Source organism: Vombatus ursinus, unplaced genomic scaffold (genome assembly GCF_900497805.2).
Source record: "Vombatus ursinus unplaced genomic scaffold, bare-nosed wombat genome assembly UNPS02014797.1, whole genome shotgun sequence".
In the NCBI taxonomy this organism is placed as follows: domain Eukaryota; kingdom Metazoa; phylum Chordata; class Mammalia; order Diprotodontia; family Vombatidae; genus Vombatus; species Vombatus ursinus.
Genome location: NW_020954575.1, coordinates 15423203 through 15447589, shown reverse-complemented (window position 1 = coordinate 15447589; position 24387 = coordinate 15423203). Strand labels below are relative to the sequence as shown.

The 24387-nt window shown below is 41.4% G+C and overlaps 1 pseudogene; it reads left to right on the top strand.

Moving 5' to 3' along the window:
- LOC114049130 overlaps nt 1-24387 on the top strand; it is a 51279-nt pseudogene that overhangs the window by 3389 nt on the left and 23503 nt on the right.

The following is a 24387-nucleotide window of genomic DNA, read 5'->3' as shown; positions in this document are numbered from 1 at the left end:
ACACACACACACACACACACACACACACACACACACACCAATAGACTCTAAGGTCTTTGAGGACAAGGACATCATAGTTCTGGGTTTTTTTTTTTAAATCTTTATATCTCTATCACCCAGCCCAGCACTGGCACTTATTAGGCAATTAATAAATATTTGCTGTTTGTTTTTGACTAATGCATAAATGCCTAATAAAGGGTAATCAAAGTGCTAAGTGAGGTCCAAGGGGGAAAGATAACCAGTTGGGAGGAAATCCAACAGCACCTGATTACAAAACTCTACAAACAGTGAGTGCTCAATAAATACTGCTGACTGGTTTCAGGAAATAAAACAGCATTCTCAAAGTGGAGTTCATGGACCCCTTGAGAGCCTTTCAAGGAATCTGCAAGGTCAAGACTATTTTCATAATAACACTAAGATATTAATGCCCATTAAGATGTTATTTCATTGTCATTTTTCATTTGTGTCTGTTTGTGACCCCATTTGGAGTTTTCTTGGCAAAAATATTGGAGAGGTTTTCCATTTCCTTCTCTAGCACATTTTACAGATGAGGAAACTGAGGCAAACAGGATTAAATGACTTGCCCAGGGTCACACAACTAGTGAGTGAACTCATGAAGAGGAGTCTTTCTGGCTCCAGATCCAGTGCTCTAGCCACTTCACCACCTAGCTGACTGCCTATTAAGCTATCATTCTCTTTTTCAACTATCTGTGTGAAGTGAGATTTCCTTTATATACTTCAACCAAAACAACATATCACAACAGTTTGAATGCAGAAGTAGATAAGAGAATCCAGTTGTCTTCTATTAAGCCAGATATTAAAGAGATTTGTAAAACATGTAAACGATGCTATTCTTCTCAATAATTTTTTTTGTTTTGGAAAATATAGTTATTTTCATTAAAATATGTCATTCTGTTAACATACGATAATTTGTCATTCACATTTTAATTAATTAATATTTTACAATTTTATCTTTTAAAATCTCAAATGTGGTTAATATCGATAGATATTACCCACATAAACAAAAGCTCATTGAGGCCTTCAATAATTTTCAAGGGCATAATGGGATATCGAGACTAAAAAGTTTGAGAACTGCTGATTTTACTAAAAACTTTCAAAATCTTCTTTTTCTTACTTTGCTTTGAATTAAATCTAGGGGTTAGTATCTTCAGTTAAATGGAATTTTCCACTTTACTTTTTTTTAATTATTTTTTGGCAATTGGGGTTAAGTGACTTGCCCAGGGTCACACAGCTAGTAAGTGTCAAGTGTTTGGTCTGAGGCTGAATTTGAACTCAGGTCCTCCTGATTCCAAGGCCAGAGCTCTATTCACTGCACCACCTAGCTGCCCCTCTGCTTTACTTCTTAACCTCTTCCTTCAACTATTTTCATTCTGCTGATATCTACTAGATTTTTCCTTCTATTTGTCCAACAACTCAGGGACTAGGAAAGGCTTTAGGCAAAATTATTTGGCAGGCTTGGTGTTAGAACCCTCGTGCATCCACCTCTCAGCTTCTCCTTCCCAGAAATCTGTCTTCCAGAGAAATCTGCTCTTGGGGAAGTAACATAGTAGTCATAAACACTTTAGTGTGAATAATTATTGGTGCCTATGTTGACCCTCCCAAAGGAATTTCTTTTTTTAAGTCACCTCAAAAGTGGACTAAAAGGCTTGCTTCCCAATTTAAAAAATTCAAAAGCATGGCCAGTAGAATAAGCATAGATTTACTGTATACAGTGTGGGCCCTATGTGCCATCATGCCCATGTCCTATGCATCCCTCTGGTAGGTAGGTTATCATATTAATTAACATTATTTTATATTTATGTTCCACTTTATATAAAATGCTTTCCTAGAGGCAGCTAGGTGGTGCAGTGACTAGAACACTAGGCCTGGAGTCAGGAAGACCTGAATTAAAATCCAGCCTCAGCCACTTACTAGCTGTGTGACCCTGGGTCACTTCTACCTGCCTCAGTTCCCTCAACTGAAAAATGGGGATAATAATAGCACCTACCTCCCAGAGTTGTGAGGATCAAATGATATAATATTTGTCAAGCACTCAGCACAGGGCCTGGCACATGGTATTATTAATTCACGCTTGGTTTCTTCCTTCTTTCAACACTCCCATGAGGAGGGTGGTGCAAGCATTATTATCCCCTCTCTGAAGATGAGGAAACCGAGGCTTAGGGGGGTTAAGTAACTTGCTAGTAGTCTCACAGATGTTCTGTGTTGGAGCCAGGATCCAAACCCAAATGTCTTTGCCCCAAGTCCAGTGTTTTCCATGACCCCCCATGCTTTTCACAAAGTCTTTTTTATTTAGACACAAATGGCCACCTCTGCCCCCCACCGCCATGTATAAAGCTAGCCCCACTGCAACTGTTGTGTTCTAGTGGGCATTTTCAGAAAAGGCTGGCCAAGTTGGAATATTGCCAGCATCTCATTCTACTGTAGCTGAGGAAGCGAAATGTGGAAACGTGCCATGTCTAAAATGCTCAAGCATCTACTTCGAGGAGTTTAAAGGGCCAACACAGCTATAAACTTTAAGTGTTTTTCAAAATGGGGGAAATGATCTCTTCCCTCCTCTCAATTGTCTTAGAGCTTTGGCTGGTGTTCTCATCTACACTTACCACATGGACTGGGTTAAACCAGGCCATCAGGACCTGGGGTGGCATGTGGTGCTGGGATTTACTTAGATAGAATCTGCCCCACTCCAAGCAACATTGCTTAGGGAGAATAGAAACATGGCCATGACTGGGAGATCACTCCTTTGCTCTCCCATCTTCGAGAATGAGTATTGGGGTTGGAATTGTAGCTATCTATTTGTTGATGCTCAGTCATATCCGACTCTTTGTGACCCCATTTAAGGTTTCTTGACGAAGATACTAGAGTGGTTTGCCATTTCCTTCTCCAGCTCATTTTACAGATGAGGAGACTGAGGCAAACAGGGTTAAGTAACTTGCCCAGGGTCACTCAGCTAGTAAGTGTCTGAAGCCAGATTTGAACTCAGGTCTTCCTGACTCCAGGCCCTGTGTTCTGTACCATCTAGCTGCCCCTGAAGGATAATAGACCCCTTCACCAAATATTCCTCTTACCTCCTTGACAAGCTTCTCATATTCCCAGGTTGGGAACACCTTCAGTAGAGTATAAGCAACTTGATAGCAAGGACTGTTCTGTCTTTGTATTCTGAGCACCTACCACAATGCCTTGTACTTTGTAGGTGGTTAATAATTGCTTGTTGGGATGTTTATCTCCCCTATGTAGCTAGGTGATACAGAGGATAGAGTGGTGGGTCTAAAGTCAAGAAGACCTGAGTTGAAATCCTACCTCAGACACTTACTAACTGTGTGACCCTGGGCAAGTCATTTGACCTCTGGACCTCATATTCCTCATCTGTAAAATGAAAAGGGAGGCAGCTAGATGGTGAAGTGGATAGAGAACTAGCCCTGGAGTCAGGAAGACCTGAGTTCAAATCTGACCTCCAATATTTGACACTTACTAGCTGTGTGACCCTGGGCAAGTCACTTAACCTCACTGCCTTGCCCCTCCCCCCCCCCAAAATGAAAGGGTTGGATTCAATGGCCCCTTCCAGCTTGAAATCTATGATCCTCTGACATTAGACTGTAAATTCCTCGAGGGCAGGCACTCTGTCTTATCCTTCTCAGTCACAAATAAATGCCTAATGAGGAAGGAAGGAAATGGGTTGGGGGAGGGTGCAAGGGAAGTGTGAGGGGGTAGGGGTATGGCTGCCTGTTTCATTAGTTCAGATTTGGGATATTCAGTGTCTCCTGTGTTAGAAGCAACACACAGTTATAGCTATGAACACCTCAGTGTGTTTCTTAAGTCCTAGCAAGACCCTGGCTTCAGTATCTTTACTGGGTGCTGAAAAATCCCCATTGGGAACTGGTTAATTGACAGAGCAGACAGCCTCATTGGAAAAGTTCATTATCCACCCCTTCTCTGCCGATCCCAGGCCCGAAAACAAAACAAAAACTCCAACGGCCACCCTATCCTCCCCGGAGACTTAAGGGGTACAGAAAACCCTCGTACACACTGTTGCTGCTGCTGCTGCAGCCCAGAAAAGGAAATAAGAGTGGTCTTTGAACTACAGAAAAACAACCTGGGACTGACGACACCTGCAGTCCAGTAAGATTGATGGATAAACTTTTAATTTATTTGGGCGGCTTGTGTTTGGAGGGTCTCTCTAGACACCGACCCCCCACACCCCTCAGTCCCACCCCAACCTCTGATTTTGCTAATGATAAATGACAAGACGTGGACAGTTATTAATTAAACTGTCCATAGTAATAAGGCCTGAGAATGTTATCCAGCAGAAGAAATGTATGGCATTCCTTCCCACCCATTCCCTCCTCCTTTCACCTCCCCCTCACACCATCCCATGGGCAGGAGGCCCCATTCAGCTCCCTGGCCCAGCAGAGGCCCAACTCATCCAGCAATATCCTCACACACCTTGGCTACCTAGTAACTGTCTGGATTCAAGGCCTGAGAAATGGAAATCTCTCCTGGGGCCTGCATAGTAATTAGCCTCCTAGCATTCTTGAGGCAGGGAAATGTTTCTCTTGGGACATTCCCACAGGCCCTGTGTAATGCCAGGCTTAGCCCCATGAGGCTGGGCTGATTATGAAGGGATTTTCACAGTTAGCTCTAGCTGCGGATCATGGAGATGGGGATGAGGGCATTTTTACTTACCATTTGGGATTTTTGACATAAAGCATGTTATACTTCATTCCTCAGGGTTCCCAGAGAAAAAAATAGATCAAAACAAAACAACCCACAAATACCAATGTAGCTCCTTGGCCACCACCCCTGACTCAACTCCAAGTTGTAATTGTTGTTCGTCCTTCATTCTTAAAGAGGACCAATGACGTAAGGAGGGTTGACTTGCAGGTGAGTTGGATTTAAGCGAGGCAGAGTTGTGCAAAGTCATCAGCCTCACTCTCTCCTCCAGAGACATCTGAGTTGGAGGTACTCTACGGGTACTGCATTCACTAAAAATGAAATCTCTTGAGCCCCCACTGATTTGTTTACCTTTCCTCTAATCAGCCAGAAGACACAACTAGTTGAGAGCAAAGGCATTAATGAAATAAGAACATTTACAATAGAAACTCTTCATGAACTTAGGATAGATTCTCCCATAAACAAACAAACAAACAAACAAATGAATGAATGAGTAGATGAATGAATGAATGAATGAACCATCACTGTGGAGAGTGAGCATGCACAGAACATATATGAGGGGCACACAGGAAGGGGTGATTCACAGTTTAACACTGTAGGACCACTGATGTCTTTTGCTAATGTTATGGTCCTATTCCCATTGGCCCCGCACTTGGCTAGGTGTGGTGTCTCTGTTGAGTACGTTACTCCCTAGATCCCCATCATGTGGTGGTGGGTGTGTCAATTCTTGCTGGTGCCCCAGTGACTTCTGGGAATGTGGTCTCTGCTGGTACATTACTTTGCTGGTGCCACACATGGCCTCTGCTAAGCATTATTTCATGCTTCTGGCTCTTGGGCTCATCCCTTCAGAGCCTCACAAGTCATCTTAGCTCTAGTCTGCTCAGTTATGGTGTCTAGACCCCTCCCTGATAGGCACAGACCGACAGCTCTTTAGCCATAGCCGCCACATACAGCTAACAAAAACTAGGCAGTGTACCTAGACTAAAATTAAGTTGTTGTCCTCCCTATTCCTGGGCAGAGACCAAATCATCGTACTATCTAACTTAGAGTCAGACTTTACCTGAATCCTCTTTATATCAGTAGGGAAATTAATTTGACCCAAAACAAAAAGACCAGCTAAGGAATCACTCACCTAGCCTGCATTCCTGTCTCTATTAGGTATAGCTGCCAGTAATAAACTCTGATTGCCTTGGTGTTGTGTTTTGGCCATTAGTAAAATTTCAATCTCTTTAGATAAATTCTGGCAAATCACCTGGACTTAACAATTTGATAGATTATAATTTTATCAGTGTGGGTAGCCCTTCTTTCAATATATGCCATAACCCTTCTTTTTCCTCATGGGTCATCTTGTTTCTACCTCCTGTTCATACTCAGAGCCTTTCCAGCTTTGAAAGACTTGCCAAGGGGCAGCTACGTGATACAGTAGATAGAATTTCAGCCTTGGAGTCAGGAGGACTTGAGTTCAAATCCGACCTCAGACACTTGATACTCACTAGCTGTGTGACCCTGGGCAAGTCACTTAACCCCAATTGCCTCGCCAAAAAAAAAAAAAGAAAGAAAGAAGGAAAGACTTGCCAATTTACATTCCATTGTCACAGCCTGTGAGAGCCCTGGGTCATGTCCATTGAACAGATACTCTGTGGAGGGGTTGGGGAAGGTAATAAGTTTTATTTTGGATATATTGAGTCTGAGGTACCTATGGAACATCCAGAAGGAAATTGCTGTACAGCAAGCAATGAGGTTAAGGATGGATTTATAGATATGGAAAAGAGATTACACTTGAAAGTATGGAAAGAGTTGAGATTGCCAAAGGAAAGAATATTACATCAGGGGTTCTTTTCTGCATCACAACCTCCTTGGGCAGCCTGATGAAGCCTATGGACTCCTCAGAACAATGTTTTTTAAACACATAAAATAAAAAGATTACAAACAAAACCAAGTCTGTTCAAATACAGTTATTAAAATGCTCACGGGTCCTAAGTTATACCCTTAATGTAGAAAGAAAAAAGATAGGGTTCAGCACAGAACCCTGAGGGCACCTATGATGATAAGACATTAGGAGATAGATGATAATCCACCAAAGGGGATTACAAAAGTATAGTCTGAAACATAGGAGGAAAACCAGAGGGGAGCAGAGACCCAGAAGCTAGAGATGGAGAAACTTTCTGGGGAAGTGGGTGGTCAACAGTGTCAAGAGTTACACAGAGGGAGTTCAAATCTGGCCTCAGACATTTACTATCTGTGTGACCCTGAACAGGTCATTTGACCCTGTGTGCCTCAGCTCCTCATCTGTAAAATGATTTAGTACTTTTAGTCATATCTGACTCTTCATGACCCCTTTTGGGGTGTTCTTGGCAAAGATATTGGAATTTTTTTTAATTTTACAGATGAGGAAACTGAGGCAAGCAGGGTTAAGTGACTTGCCCAGGGTCACATAGCTAGTGAGTATCTGAGGCTAGATTTTAACTCAGGAAGAAGAGTCTTCCTGACTCAAAGCCTGGCACTCTACCCACTGTATCACCCAGCTGGCCTAAAAGTGGCTGGAGGAGGAGGGAGGTGAGGGGGAAGGAAGAGATCATGATTGGAGTGGTTCTGATTTTTCTGTCCAAGATTACTAGAGGTGGCTGAGGCCCATAAAACAATTAGAATTCCATAATTGTCAGAGAAGAATGTGATCAGTCACACTTGAAAGCCAACCCACTTTCCCCAGCTGCGGACCAATCTTATCACCTGAGGATTACTCCTATTTCCCAATGAGGAAGTAATAGGGAAGAGCCAAGTTAACACTTAAGCAACCACCTCATTAAAATGTCTACCAACCAGAATTGTCTTATCTTTGCAAGGGAGGTTTAAATGATGTGTTGTCAGGCCCATCAGAAGGAAAACACAACTAGGTTTAAAAGGCCTGGTAGGGTGGAGGTGATTGTGTGGCCCCTCATCCCTCTGTGCATTGGACAGATTCAGGCCCAGTTTGGCTTGGCCAGGGCCAGGAACTTCTACCGGTGCTACTACGTGGGGTACAAGGGCAAGTTTAGCCACGAGTTCTCAGAGTTCAAGTTTCGGACGCACGGAAGACTGAGGTATGCCAACAACAGCAATTACAAAAATGACGGGATGATAAGAAAAGAGGCTTATGTCCACAAAAGAGTGACGGAGGAACTGAAGGGAATCATCAATGACAGGGAGGTAACAAAAGAAGATGATGCTTTGTGGCCTCTGCCTGATGGAGTTGGCTGGTAGGAGCTTGAAACTGTGACTGGAGACAAACACATTTCTTTTACTACATCCAAAAATCGGCTCCTTTATTGATGTGAACCAGCCCAAGGATCCCAAAGGTTTGCAAGTGTTTTATTACCTGGTCCAGGACCTGAAGCGTTTAGTCTTCAGTCTTATTGGCTTGAATTTCAAGATTAATCCCATTTGGCTGGGGGTTTTTAACTTTTTCTGTGTGCTTGAGTGGTGGCATTTTTCATTCCCAATGTCAGAAGACTTTTGTGTAAGCTAGGAAAATATTTTTAATGTGCTGTGTAAGTGATTGTCTTTAATAAATACGTAGGCCAATTAAAAAAAAAAGACAGGACCTGTCAGCCCTCACTCAGGGTCTTTGAAAGAGACCATTGAACCAATCTATTGGTTATTGCCAGCCTATCTAATAAATTGATCAGGGGCCATCTCCAGTCATCCTGATCTATATCTTGCCGCTGAACCCAGATGGCTCCGGAGGAGAAAGTGAGGCTGGTGACTTTGCACAGCTCTGCCTCACTCTGATCCAATTTACTTTCAAGTCATGGCACCATCCTCCTGATGTCATGATCCTCTTTGAGAATGAAGTACAAACAACAATAATAAATTGGTCATGCTCGGATCTCTGGCTTTTCTGAGGCGGCCAGTTACCCATTTTATTAACAGTTAGACACATCACTGTTAATAAATTGTTGTCTTGCCCAGAAAACTTGCCTCAATTTACCTTTGTTACATTTTTACTCGCCACATCACCATCCTCTATGACTCTTTTAACTAGAGTGACTCTCTCTGGTCACCGCTCCCATATATGTACAGGAAGGAAGGAAACCAGCATTTATTAAGTACCTATTAAGTGGTGGAAACATGCTAATAGCTTTAGAAATACCTGGGTTCAGATCTAGCCTGTGACACTAACACTACTAGTGTGACTTTGGGCAAGTCATTTAATCTGCTTGGTTCTCAGCTTCCTCTTCTGTAAAATGAGAGGATAGGATTAGACGACCTCTGAAGTCTCTTCCAGCTCTAAATCTGATATCTGTGATACACGTATATCTATGTACAGAAGTGTCTGTATGTACAGCTATTTTTGCAGTAGTGGTACAAACAAAACCACGTTTTAATTAATATTATCATAACCGGATATGGATATAAGTCTGTTGATTGAAGAAGCCCATGTGGAAATATATTAAAAGAGTTCCTATCCATCTAGCTAATCTGTTTAATGAAAATGTTGTCTTTGGTGTTGTATTTATATAGTAATTGTATTTGAAGACCTAAAGGGTGTTAAGTGATTTTAATAAACTTTTATATATTAAAAAAAGTTACACAGAGGTCAAAGAAGAAGAGGATTGAGGAAACATCATTTAATTTAGCAGTTAAGAGATTGTTGGTATCCTTGCACAAAATGGTTTCAGTTGAAAGGTGGGTTGGGAACCAGTTTGCAAGGAACTGAGAAGTGAGTTTATGGTAATGCAGGTGAGCTGAGATCCATTAATTGGAGGTTTGCCTGTGTTTCTTGAAATCCCTAAATTTGACTAAAAGGTGGGGAAATAGAGATAGTGGAGAGGAGTCTTTGTAGGAATCTGTCAGTAAAAGGACAGAAGACAATGGCTTGTCTTGAATGAATGAGGTTTTTTTTTTTAATGAAGTAAATTATCAAGAACTTAAGGTCAACAAAATGACCAGCCACAATCCCAGAAGACCAATGATGAATCACCATGCTACCCACCTCCTGACACAGAAGTGACTCGGAGCAGAATAAGACGGTTATTTTTTGTAAGTGGTCAATGCAAGAATTTGTTTTGCTTGACTATGCATATTTATTATAACAGTTTTGTTTCTCTTCTTCCCCCCCCCCCATGGTGGCGGAGAGGTGGAATTGAGAGAAGATAGAGCTTTGTTAATAAAAAAATGTGATTTAATTTATTTTTTTTAAAAAGAATGGGGTAGACCTGAGCATGTTTGTAGGCAGTGATAGAGACAGTATAAAGGGAAAAATTGAAGATGAGAAAAAGAATGATTAATTGGGCAAGTTCTTGTTGTTGTGATGGTGGTGGTGGTGGTGCAGTGGATAAAGTGCCAGCCTAGAGTCAGGATGACCCATCTTCCTAAGTTCAAATCTGGCCTCAGACACTTACTAGCTGTGTGACCCTGGGCAAGTCATTTAACCTGCTTGCAAGCTCTTGGAGGACAAAGGAGAAGGAGGAATTGTGGACAAATGTAGAGGGACTGACTTGGTAAGTAATAGGGTCCTATCTTCCCCAGAGACAGCAATAAAGGAGAAAAGGGATCGGTAAGGAGAAAGATACTGAGATGGAGGATGGAGGTGACATACCTAATGGCAAACGGCCTCTATTTTCTCACTAAAAGAAGAGGCAAGGTCCTGGGGTGGGGGTGGGGGGAAGGTAGAGTGAGTAAAAGTACTAGAGGTGTGAGGAGAGAAGTGAAAGTTTAGAACAGCCATTGAGAGCAGGAAAGTAGAGACTTAATCAAAGAAAGATTAAAGGATTACTGTGCAGCAATGAGAATTTGAGATTAGATAGCAGAGAATTTGTTATGGACTCAGTATAGTGATTATCTCTTTCAGCAACATTCAGCTGGCACATATCAGCTCCTGAGTACAAATGGAGAAGATAAATAATAGGGCTGATCCTTTGAAGACTATTAATTGATAAGGTGTGAATGGCAATTGGACAGAAGGGAAAGAATCAAGGGTGGAGGACAATATATAATTAAACTAGTCAACTCTCAAATCGAGACTATTATTGTTGATTGTTGTTTGTCCTTCATTCTCAAAGAGGACCATGACATCAGGAAGGAGATACCATAAAATTGGATTTAAGTGAGGGAGGGCTATGCAAATTCACCAGTCTTACTTTCTCCTCTGGAGCCATCTGGGTCCAGTGGCAAGATTTAGATCAGGATGACTGGAGATGGCCCTGCCAAGCAAGAGTATTAAAGAAGAAGAGGAAGAGAAGAATAAGGGTAATTGATTGGAAGAATAAGAAGATGTAAAAGAATGTGGAATTTCAATGAGGACAAAGATTAGATTTAGGGTGAATGAGGAAAACAGAGGATTAGGAGGGAGGACAGAAGGTTGTGATCAGAGAGAATTTCAGAGTTCAGAACAATGGGGGTAGTAGCACAGTTATGGGTGATGCTGTCTCACTGCTTCCATATTTTTTTTTTTCTGCACTTAATCACTGAGACATGGCTCCTTCCTGGGTTTCCCTGGCCACCCTTTCCTGCCTTGATTGGTCTTTCCCCCATACCACTCCCCACCTCCAGCTCAGTGGTTGTGGTGGAAGAGTTGGGACATTCCTTGCCACTTCTAGGATCTCCCTCCAGCCCTAAGTAACCTCTTCTCCTTTGAGGTTCACTCAATCTATATTTATCATTCAATATTGTGTTGCCTTTCAATCTCCAAGACAGTCTTTTCTTTTCTTTTTTTTTTTAAGGCAATTGGGGTTAAGTGACTTGCCCAGGGTCACACAGCTAGTAAGTATCAAGTGTTTTGTCTGAGGCCAGATTTGAACTCAGGTCCTCCTGACTTCAGGGCCAGTGTTCTATCCACTGTGCCACCTAGCTGTTCCGACGCTCTCTTTTCACAAGGGGTTCAGTGCCTGACTCATTCTTTCCTGCCCCCACATTAGGGAATTTCAACATATATATGGAGACTCCCTCAAAAACCCTAACTTCTCTTAAGTTATTCGTTTCCCATGATATTCCTCCACCCACCTCAGCTATACAAAGAGACTGTTACACCCTTAATCTTGCCATTCCCGACAACATTCCAAGTTCAGGATTTCTGAAATTCCTTTATCTTATAATCTGTTATCGTTCCACACAACCTCATCACCATGCAGCTAACTCAAGCCTTGACTGCCACCACCTCCCTCATCCTCCTTTCCCCTCTGATTGGAGAACTGGAGAGGGAAATATCAAACTTCTCCCAATACCTTCCTTTATATAAGGAAACTAGACTTCTGGGCACACTTCTACTATGTATCTATTTCTCTGCCTGGTTTCAACTCCATGGAACAAGAGGACCTCCCCATTCTAGGAGTCCCCTGATGTCCCCACCACCACTTTCCTGCCTCCTTTTGTGTCTTTTTTGTCCCCATTAGATTGTAACCTCCTTGAGGGCAAGAACTGTCTTCCTTTTTGTTAATTGTATAGCTAGTGCTTAGCACAGTATCTGACACAGTAAGGGCTTAATAACTGTTTATTGGATTGGAATGGAACTTCAAACTGGGTCCTCACTGCTGCAAGGCAATTTTTTACACATCCCTAATTAACTCACTATCTCATTTATCTCATCAGCTTTTCCAAGTGTTTTCATCCTTTCTCAACTTTTCCATGGCTCCCCCTCCCCCAATTTTCTCATTGCCCCACATTTTAATAAAAAAAAGTAAGGCCATTTTTGGAAAGCTCCTTCTTAATCAGCTCTTTTTCTTCTCATCACTCAGATGCCTCCAGATGTCCTCTCTGGAGGACAGAGAGGGCTCTCTTTTCAAAGACTCCAGGGCTTGCTTGGGTAGTAGCTGTGGGTAATTATCCTTATGTGTATAGGTAGCCCAAACTTTTTGCCATTCAGATACATGGCAGTGATATGTCTTGTTTCCCTTAGTAACCTTAGTAAGCTCTTCGAGGGCTCAGACTATTTTATTTTTGCCTTTGTATACCTACTACTGAGCCCATTGCTTTTTGAATGGAATTGTTTTCAGTAACTATTCCAGCAGAGATGCTCCTAAAATCTTCTCTTCTCCAGGGATCAGGTGAGAAGACTGATGGCCTGGTATTCAGGCTTTGTATTCCAGCTCTAAATTCCTGCCAGAGAAGTTCATTTTATCATTTTTTTTGGTAACTCCGAGGAAATCCTTTCTCCCCTTTTGGATTTGTTAGGACCACACAGAAGGCACGCTCTGCTTCTGGTTTGGGTTTTAAAGGGCCTGTGGTCATCCCAGAGGATATCATGCTGGAAGTTCATGAATTTTAAATTGATGTGAAACTTCATATTTTCGGGTGCAAACTATATGTTGAGTCTAATTTTAACTTCAGAGAACTTTATGATTCTTTTCCTTTCCATGAAAGCTATAATATAGGTAGGAAAAAACTTGACTTGTCTTCTCCATTTCCTGAATCTACAATTTATAATTTTCTGAGATATTATTTAGGCTTATTTTTACTTTTGAGCCCTTCCATCTCCACACATTTTTTTCTCTAAGTTCCTAGTGGGGTTTACAAAAAGCTCTTGAATATGATATGGGAAATAGGGTTTTTGTTTTTAATTCATTAAATACTCTCAATTGGGGAATTTTTAAAAATAAATTAGGGAACTACATTTTTAGGGGCCATAAAGTTTCCCAGTACCATTTGAAACATCAGGGAATAAGGACTGTGCTCAGACCAAATTTAAATCCTATTTCCCTGTGGCTTTGGCAATGGAGCCAATGGAGCCTGGCTTTCCCTCCGCTCATTAAGAGTTTAATGTTAGAACTCAGGACCATGTCACTCATGACAACACCAGGGCATTCCAGAACTAAAGCCTAAGTAAAACTAAATAAAAACTAAAACTAAGGCAAAAGTGAAAACTCGTGATGACAAGAACCTAGTTGTCTGAATACATGAGAAATGTGGCTGTCTGGTGGACTCAACATGATTCAACAATGCATCGTGGAAGCCAGGGGATCCATGAACTTGGATGGGGAAAAAATTATATCTTTATTTTCAGTGATCTATAACTGAAATTCAGCCTTTTCTTCAGTTGCGAGTGTAGACAACAAATATTTTTTCTAAGAAGGGATCCATAAACTTCACCAAAAGGTACACTTTCATTGACCAAGGGGTCCATGACACAAAAAGGGTTTTGGAAGCCCTGTGCTAGACAAATAGCTCACAGTAGTACGGAAATGTGTAGGAGAGTGAGCACTTGACCTCTAGAATCTGACACCCAGACTCAAACCCCCCTTTTGACAATTACCTCTGGGACCATGGATAAATTACCTCTGGACCTCAGTTTCCTTATCTGCAAAAATGAGGGGACTGGATTAAATGACTTTCCCTTCTACTTCTTAAACCACCTTGGCTCCTATGATGCTAATCTCCTTTGAATGGCTCAGCCCTTTGCTGCCCCTCCAACTATCAGTCCATGTGGGTGATCCTCTTCTCCCTGAGAGGTCAGTGCTACTCAGGAATACTCTCCCTCATCTTTGCTCTCACTGGAAAGCTGACTCTCCCTACTCACCAGAAACTAACCCCTTTCCTCTATCCAGAAGGTTGGAGTTGAAGAACCCCACCCCCACTCATCACCACTTGGCCATGAAGGTCTCTTTTTCTGGGGTCACATGTTTGAGAAAATTTAACTTGCATCTATCATTACCTGGTCACAGCTGAGTCCAAACACTTGGGGTCCAGGAAGGAAGAAAATAAATGTTTATTGTTTTGTTTTTGTCTTTTTTCAGTTGTGTCAGAGTCTTTATAACCCCATTTGGGATTTTCTTGGCAAATATACTGGAATTTTTGCCATTTCCTTCTCCAGCTTATTTTACAGATAAGGAAACTGAGGCAAAAGGGTTAAGTGACTTGCCCAGGATCATGCAGCTAGTTAGTGTCTGAGGCCAGGTTTAAACTCAGGAAGGTAAATCTTCCTGACTCCAGGCCTGGCACTCTATCCGCTGTGCCACCTAACTGCCCTATTTGGTAAGCAACTGTTATGTGCCAGGCACTGTGCAAATATTATCTAATTTGGTCCTCACAACAGTCCTGGGAGGTAGGTGCTATTATGATCTCCATTTTATAAATGAGAAGATTGAGGCAGATAGAGATTAAGTGACTTACCCAGGGTCACCCAGCTAGGAAGTATCTGAGGCTGATTTGAACTGAGGTCTTCCTGATGCCAGGCTCAGTGCTCAGTTCACTGGGTCACGTAGTTACCTCTAAGGAACTCTTGCTGATCCACCCTTGCTCAGGCTGCTGCCATCTCTAGGGCTGAATAGGGGATGGGCAGTAGGTCCCTGAGGTTGATTTTGCAGTATTTTCCCTACTCTAATCCACCCTCCATACAATTACTGCTAGAATAAATTTTCTGGTTAACAAGTCTGGTTGTCACTCATTTCCTCAAAAACTTACAGTGGTTCCCTATTTCCATTGGAAAAATACAGTCTTCATCTATAATTTGGATTCTATTTACCTTTCCAGTCTCATCTTATGTGTCATACTCCTTCGTGTACCCTATGCTTGAATCACATGTTCCCTGAAAATGACCCATGGTTCCCCATCTCTCTACTTTTGTTCACCTTGTTCCCATTGCCTGTGATGTCTTCCCTTCTGAGCTCTGCCTATCCAATTCCCACCCAACCTTCAAGGCCGCTGAAATGCTACCTACTTTGTCCCCCTCCCCCCATGAAGGCTTCCCTGATCCCAGCTGGAAATGCTCTCTCCCTTCCATATATCTGAACTACAAGGCATTTTTCAGCTGTCTCATCGTGGGCATCGCTTTCTTCCTTCAATTTTCCAGCACTCACTTCCTCCATTCCTATTCACTTATCGCTCACAGGGCTAGAAGAAATCACATGACTGTGCTGATGGGTGGGCACACTACAAATTCATGTTATCTGACTTCAACTGAATCCTGTACCACAGCAAAGCAATTCTTTTATTCCTCTCTAATTGATTCCCTGAACTGGAGAAGGAAATGGCAAACCACTCCAGTATCTTCACCAAGAAAATCCCAAATGGGGTTATGAAGAGTCAGACAGGACTAAACAACTAAATGGCAACAACAAAATTGATTCCCGAAGTGATTCCCACAGAAGCTCTTCCAAACCTCTTTTCTCCCCAAGCCTTTCAGCTGAGGACCATTCCTCTTATTTTACTGAAAATATTGAAGCCATTGGGAAGGCAGTGCCCTCCTTCCCTTCCCTTCACTTCAAAAGCCTTGCCATTGTACCCACTTTCTCCACCTTTCTTCCAGTCTCTGATAATGTGGCCTTTCTTTCTATGTCTCTTCTTTATTCCATCCCCTATAGTCTTCTTCAGTACTATATCATTTCAAATATATTCTCTCATTCTCTCTCTCTCTCTCTCTCCCTCTCTTTCTCTCTCTCCCTCCCTCCCTCCCTCCCTCCCCGTCTCTTCCTCCTTCTCTCTCCCTCTCTCTCTCTTCTTTTGTGATTCTTTGTAATTTTTCTACAATTTCTCCTCTCTATACAAATGTGCTTTAAATACAATTATAAACAGATATTTTATTTTGAAATACAAAGTTTCATCCTACTATTTCTAGTACACAGATAACTCCAGTATCCCTAGTATGAGCAAATGCACTGCCTCAGTTGACAGCTCAATCTTTAAAAGTATACTTAAATTCTGGTCATTTTAGGTTAGCAAATGTGTGTTGAATTGAATTGAAACTTGGGGGCAAGGGGAGTGGGAAAGCAGACATGAAGGTCCAGGAAAACATGCATGCTTGTGAAATCAGCCTACTTTAGGGCCATGGGATGAAAGGATTCTAAGAAAGAAGAAGTTTCCATTTTTACTAGTGTAGTCGGGGTAGACTGGGTACTTCTCATGGAGCTGGGCATGTGTTCTGGCCCTTTTCTCTGAGGGTATGTGCTCTGGCTCCTATCTAGAGGACATACATACCCACTAACTTCTAACTGGTCCTTGGGTCCCCATGACTGGATTGAATTAAAGATGACTGGCTGCAGAAACTCTCCTCCACCCCTTAAGCCATAAGAAGAGGCATAGGAGGAGACCCTAGACATGGGCCATACTTAAGTTTTGTTTAGAGATTTCCCCTGAAGTTCTAGTTTGAGGTTGGGGTCAAACAAGCTAGAAAGAGCAAAAATAACCTGATTCCTTCCATCCAGGCTCAGGCTGCCCCAGGTCGAATCCAGAGCAGAAGACCCTTTTAGGAGAAGACCTCCTAGGCCAATAGTGATACTAAAAACCCAGTCTCATGACTATTTGAGAAATGACAGACATCTGAGGTCAAAACAAGGTCCTCATACTCACTAGTTAGCTTCTTGCTAACAGTGACAGAGCCCTTAATAACTCAAATTGAAGTGCTACCCAGGGGCCACTGCACTAATCCTTAGTTCCAGCCACATGAACTAAGCCACAGAGTTCAAATGGATTTTGCAGAAAGAAAACACAAATCTATTTTATAGCTGTTGATACTCATCCTGACTTCACCACATCCTCAGTAATTCTGACCACAAATACAAAAAGGTGCTATAAATTCTTTCCTGTGGGCTACATACCAGGCAGGTATTGAATAATTTGGGATTTTGTTCATTTCTGCTTTCTTAATAGTGAAAAGCATATCCAAGTGGCTGATGCAATGCTATCATTGATGTACACTGCCCCGTTGTGGTATCCCTTGCCTACCATTCTCAATAGAGCACCACCCAGCAACGTATGCTGAAAAACAAATTTCGGTTCATTGAATCTCTTCTTTTCCTACTGGCTGCCATAATAAAATCAGAGGTATATTCCCCTGAAGAAAATGGTAGCCCCTGGTGGTATCAGGGAAGCAACATTGGATTTGTAGCTAGAGGGTTAGAGAAGGACTCAGCTATTTACTAACTTGTGTATCTTAAGAGAGATTCCTCCTACCCACCCTCCACCTTCACCTCAGTTTACTCATTCATAAAATGAAGAGATTGTAATATATTATTTTTAAGGATTCTTAAAGCTTTAAAGTCCTAATTATATGTGCAGTATTATATTATTATATAATATATATGCCTCTCTCTAGATATATTTTCTATATATATTGTATATATACATTATATATTGTATGTATGTATATTATATATACATGCAACACTGTCTCTCTATCTATACACATATGTACACAACAAATAAGACACTGCCTATATGTGTGTGTATAAAATATAGAGGTAGTGTGATCTACATATTTATATAGAGAACATTATAGATATATAGATAGTATTATCTACATCTATGAAAGGGAAAGAGAAAAGAGAGAGAGTAAGAGAGGAGGGAGGGAGAGAGGGAAGAAAAGAGAGAGAGGAGAGAGGAGAGACAGAGACAGAGACAGAGACAAAGATGGAGGTGCAGTGGAAAAAGGACTACGTTCAAATCCCGGTTCTGCTATTTACCAGCTGTGTGAGCTTAGGCAAGTCACTTACCCTTTCTGGGCCTCAGTTTCCTCATCTATAAAATGAGTTGAACTGGAGGACCCACCCAAAGGCCCTTCCAAGTTTGAAATCTGCAATCCCACAGCCAAAGAATCACAGAATTTGAGACCTGGAAAGAATTTCAGTAGCCATCTAGTCCAACCTATACTGGAAAAAATTTCCACAACAACCTCTAACAACACACTGTACTATATTTAAAATAGGCCATAAAAAAGTACTAAAAGTGAAATATTGGGCAGTCACAATCACTGACTTTATAAGTGGAGGGTCTAATTATGGATTGTTTCTACTATGCAGGCAGGGATCCCTAAGGCTTAGACAATTTGATCTGGCTTATCACAAGCCTGGATAACTTTATCTTAACACCTGACATTCTGAACTAAGAATTAGTTAATCAACACAAAAGATGTATCTCAGAAACTTAGCAAATTTGGGGAGCCAATGTCACTGTTTTAAAGTCAGCTAGGTGGCATAATGGATAGAGCACTGAACTTGGAATGGGGAAGATTCAAGTTCAAATCCTGTCTTAGCCAGGAGCCACAAGTCACGTGATGCTGGGGAAGTCATTCAAACTCTCTTGGCCTCATTGCCCTCATTGGCAAAACTGGGATTATAATGGTACCTACCTCACAGGGCTATTGCAAGGATCAAATGAGATAACATAGGGAAAGAGCTTTGCAAACCTTAGATAGCTTTGTGCTTCATAAATGCTAATGATTATTATTATTAGATCTTGTCCCTAATTGTTGATTCCAAGTAGATTCCCTTGCTTTCCCTGCTTTAATCTTCCAGCCAATCTGTACCAGCTGGATAATATGTGACAATAATGAGTACTTTGACAGGGTCAACAAACCCCTTTGTTGCATGAAAATCAATTCTGATGCATAAAAAACCTTGAATGATGACAGCAACCATCCATGAAAATAAACCACCTGTCAATAGGAACAGTGTAGACACTGGCCATTGTTGTTGGACTTTAGCCCACTGCTAGACAGCCCCATGGTTCACCAGCACCGCCCCCTTGTGACTTTTCCATTTCTCTTTATATCCGAGAGGCATCATAGCATCATGGTATAGTGGGCGTGGTGCTGTTCTTGGTATCCAAAAGACGTGGATATGAAATCCACCTGGAATGTTTACTATTTTCATGACCTCGACAGGTCATTATACCTCTCTGAGCCTCTGTTTCCTTATTTGTAATACAGAGAGAAAAATAGCACCTTGCTGCACAGGGCTGTTATGAGGATGAAATAAAACAATACATGTAAAGCACTTTGCAAACCTTAAAGTGTCAAATGTTAGCTATTATTAGCTATGTGCAAGACATAGTTGTAGGCCCTGTGGAATAATCAAAGATGAATTTGAAAAGGTTACCTCCTTATATATTATATACATATGTCTATATATGTGTACATACATATACATTATATAGTATTTTAAACATATTAAATATGATATACATCGTAAGTGACATCTGTGTATAAGTATTTATGTGTGTGTGTATATATCCCTAGAAACCCACACACATTGGAAAATTTTATAATATTATATGCACACACATACATATAAAATGTATAGATTAATTAGTTGACCACCTCTGTGAATATAGGCAATGTGGCAAAGTGGGTAGAGAGATGAATTCAAAGACATAAAGACCTCAATTCAAGTCTTGCTTGACTGGCCATATGACCCAGGGCAAGTAACTTTACCTTTCAGTGTTCTCTTCACATTAAGTATCTGTTGTGTTGCATGCACAGTCCTAAGTAATGGAGATGCAAAGAGAAGCAAAAAGAAAAACAGTTCCTGCCCTCAAGGAGCTTATATTCTAAAGTAGAAAGACAACACATAAAAGGAAGTTGCAAAGGAGGAGAGCTACCCACAAACGGTTGTGGTAGCAAACTGTAAAGAGTCAGAAGCAGGGTCAAATGCTAAAAGAAGAGTGAAGGATGGCTGATCTGGAACTTTCCTCAAAATGGATGTTCCAGTAGGAATTCACCAAGGGAAAAAAGGAGACCACAGGGTGAAGGGATGTTCTTCCTCAGGGGATAAGGGAACTTCCCAGAGTGAAAAGGCATCTGAAGCATGGTAGCAAAATCCAGAGTCATCAGAATCAGAGCTAGGGAACTAAGTAACTTTCTAACACTGTAAGTTGCTGGTCTACATTGGTAGAGAGAGTATTTCCATCCAGGAAATCTCCATATCAATGAAACCATCGGTCCAGTCCCTATCCCCTATTGATCCTCTGTAGATGTTAGTGCACCGGGCTGCAATTATCTTCATGGTTATGTTATCATGAGATGATCAAATGTTCTGTGAAATGATGTTTCTTGTTGCCTTTGGGAGTACAATAAAATGAACACAGCCTACTCCTTTGTCTTCCTCTCTAAAGGGGAAGAAGTGAGTCATTCCAGCTCTAACTAACTCTATAATCCTTCCAGTTAGCTGCAGCTCCCCTTTGTTTTCTGGTTTTGCTTGTTTGGGGAACGTCAATATCAAAGTAGTTCAGATGTTATGATAACATCTTGATTGGTAAAGTATCATTGGATACAGATCTCACATTTAGAAACTCAATAATTATGTTAATGTTTATTTATGATATTAAAACTCTGAATTATAACACCATCCTGGCCCTTTTCTCCCCATCCCATCACCCCCACCAAGGAAGTGGAAGGTGGCCGAAGTCAATCTTTGTTTCTTGGGTTTCCATGGTCAAAAAATTCATCATCTAGTGGCTATCTTTCCAATGACTGGCTTTTTTATACTTAGCTGGGTTAGTCCTTAGAATAATATGCCAGGTCCACATTTGAAAGAACCTTTTCATCGCAAAAGAAACTGCTAGGATTTCTATTCTGTCAGAATCATTCTCAAGGGCTCAAGGTCACCTCCATGCCAAGTTCATGTAATCATAAGGTCATAGATTGGGGGTGGGGAACCTGTGGCCTCAAGGCCTCAAGGGTGGCCCTCAAAGGGCTCCCCACCCATTGTAGATGAAGAACTGGATACAATATTTGCTAGAAGCCATCAAAACCAACAACTCATTTTACAGATGAGGAAACTGAAGCATAGAAGGATAAGTGACCTGCCCAGGATTACATGGCTAGTAAGTATCTGAGGCAGAATTTGAACTCAGATCCTCCTGACTCCAAGCTCTACTCACTACTTTGTCCATCTTCTGATCAATCCTTTGGTGATAAAGACTCATTAAATTTCATTGGCATGATCTTCAACTGAAAGACATAAAGATTGTCACCAAGCCTATATCAGACTTTGCATTCCATATTGGCATAGTGTTTGAGAACCCAGTGTCAACTCTGTGCCACAATGAAGTAATTTTTTGTGATTTAATATTTTATTTTTTCCCCAATTACACATAAAACAGTAATTTTTAATTAATTAAATTTTTTCAACTAGCAAAAGTGTATTTTCTCTTCCTACCCCTCCCCCACACTAACAAATATGCAGAATTAAGCAAAACACTTTCCATGTGTTTTGTCCATACCCAAAAATATCTGTCTCATTCTGCATGTGCAGTCCATCACCTCTCTGTCAGGAGATACAGGGGCTCTTTACAGCAGCAAAGAGCTGGAAAATAAGGGGATGCCACAATGAAATATTGAAGGAGGAACTTCGAGGGGGTGATTAGCTAATGTTTGTTGAATTAATTAACTAACCAGTATAGGCAGCTACAGTATGATACCTCCCTGAAGGCAGCCTAGAGGTTTGTTTTTTGTTTTTTTTTCTTCTCTGTCCCCACTTTCAAGTCCAGTCAGATTCCACATATGATGAGGGAAAAGAAAGTTTCAGGACAGAATCTGTTGCCTGCTCAGCTGATCAACAGTGAGGATACAGATGGTGGTAGATGGAATGCATGAGCTTTATCATTTAATTCAGGGGAGCTTCTAGCTCTCTACTCTTTGTATCCCCAGGAATGTTTCTAGGCAGTGTTTTTTTTTTTTGTGCTACTCCCGCTCCATCCCTCATTTTTGGAGCCAACTTGGCTGAAGCTGCTGCCTGGACACCATCTTCCTTTCACTTATGTGCTTTGGAAAGAATCTATTTCCTTTACCAGCTCCTCAGGAGACCCATGTGGGAGGTCCTCTGGGCCTCCTTGGAGAAACTCAATTCTGAATGAAGTGGAAGACTTCATTGTAATTCTCAGGGTCATCCCCCACCTTACTCTTAAGGCCACCCACAATCGAGCAGACACTGGCCCCCATCTGTAAGCATATCAGAGTCAGGTTCAGACCCTTCAACAGCTACAGCAGTAGAGTGTCATCACCAAAACACAGCCTGATGCTTTCCATGTGGGAGTGGAGGATTTTCTGGGCTTTATGAAGGAAATATTTCAGTCCCTGTGGCTCAGGCCAAGCTATTAGCAAGCTTCTCACTATAAGGAGCTCATTCTCTATGAGTATTACCTAGCACCATAACTAGTATTTTTTACACCTGGGGCACACTGGGTAGTGGTAGGAAACTCATGTGCATGGTAGCCTAGAGAAATAGAAGAAATAGGAGCACACTCCCTAACACTACAAGGTCCAGCTACTGAAGGACTGGTTCCTACTGGAGAGGAGAATGGGGCAGGGTGGCCTTGCAGGTGCAAAAAAAAATTTGTCACAGGAAACTGAGAGGTTTCTAAACTACTGGAGGGGACAGGAAGTGCCTGTAGAACAAGGCAACTATCAGGAGTAATACTAAGAAGGAGAAAAATATACTCCAAGGTGGTGTTGTTGGTCATCTCTAAATATTTCATCCTAATCAAAGCACCATGGCCCTGCCCTAGTTACAGCCCAGAACACTTTATGATAATAAAGCAGTGGTTCTCAAATTGTGGTCCAGGGACCCCTGGGAGTCCTTGAGACCCCTTCAGAGGGTCTTTGAGTTAAAACTATTTCTAGAATAATACTAAGACATTTTAATTTCTAACTTGGTAAATGGCAATAGATATAACAAATACAAACAAGTGATCATTAATAATTTTTAAGAGTCTAAAGGGGTCCTGAAACTAAAAAGTTTGAGAATTGCTGGTATAGAATAATATACAGACCAAGAGTTGAGAGATCTGCCTGTGAGCTCCTTGAGAGTAGAGACTGTTTTTTGCCTTTGCCTTGTATCCCCAGCACTTAGCACAGTGCCTGGCACATAATAGATGTTTAAATGCTGATTTACTTACTAAATCCAGCTCTGGTACCAGTTAGAGAATCCCGGTCAAGTCACTTTAGCTCCTTGTGTCTCAATATCCTCATCCATGAAATGGGAGGGGGGGATTATTCTTGCTCTAACTACTTCCCGAGGCTATTGTTAGATTCAAATATATTCACTCAAGCGACAAATATTCACTGAGTATCCCTGTGTATTTCATATTACTCTTCTTTACGTATTCTACATACCAGCTAAACTGTCCTTGCTATTCCATGAACTCAACATTCCATTTCCCATTATGTAGCATAAGCAGTCCCCCATGCCTGGAATGTACTTCCACCTCACCTCTCTTATCAATCGATCTATTAGTGTTTATTAAGTGTTTACTATGTTGCAGGCAACTTGATCTATATCTTGCCACTGGATCCAGATAGCTCCAGAGGAGAAAGTGAGGCTGGTGACTTTGCATAGCCCTCCCTTACTTAAATCCAACTCACTTGGATATCATGGCATCACCTCCCTGACGTCGTGGTCCTCTTCAAGAATGAAGGGCAAACAACATGTTGCAGGCACTGTGCTAAGTGGAGATACAAAGAAAAAGCAAAAAGAATTCCTGCCCTCTTAGATACTCTAGCTTCCTTCAAAGTTTAACTGAACACACCGTCTTTTATAAGAAACCTTCCCTAACTCCTCCCCTCATAGCTACGGTTCTTTCCTTCCTCAGTCACCAGTAGTTAAATACTTGCAGGTTTACATACTACAATTCTCCAGTAGGAAAGCAGCTGCTTGAGAATAGGGACTGTTTTGTCAGTCTATCCTCAACACTTGGAGGGGTGTCTTCGATATAGTGGATGTTGAAGAAATGCTTGTTGAAATGTAGATGTCCATTAACTGGGGAATAGCTAAACACATTGTGGTAAATGAACAAAACAGAATATTATTGTACTGTAAGAAATTATGACTAGGAAAAAGATAAAGAAGCATGGGAAGACATACAACTGATGCAAAGTAAAATAAGAACCAGGAATACAATTTACACAGAGACTGCAACAATGTAACTGAAAAGGCCAACAACAAAAAAGAAATCAAATGCTGTATAATTATAATGACCAAGGACCCAAAGAAGAGATTTTTAAAAAAAAATTGT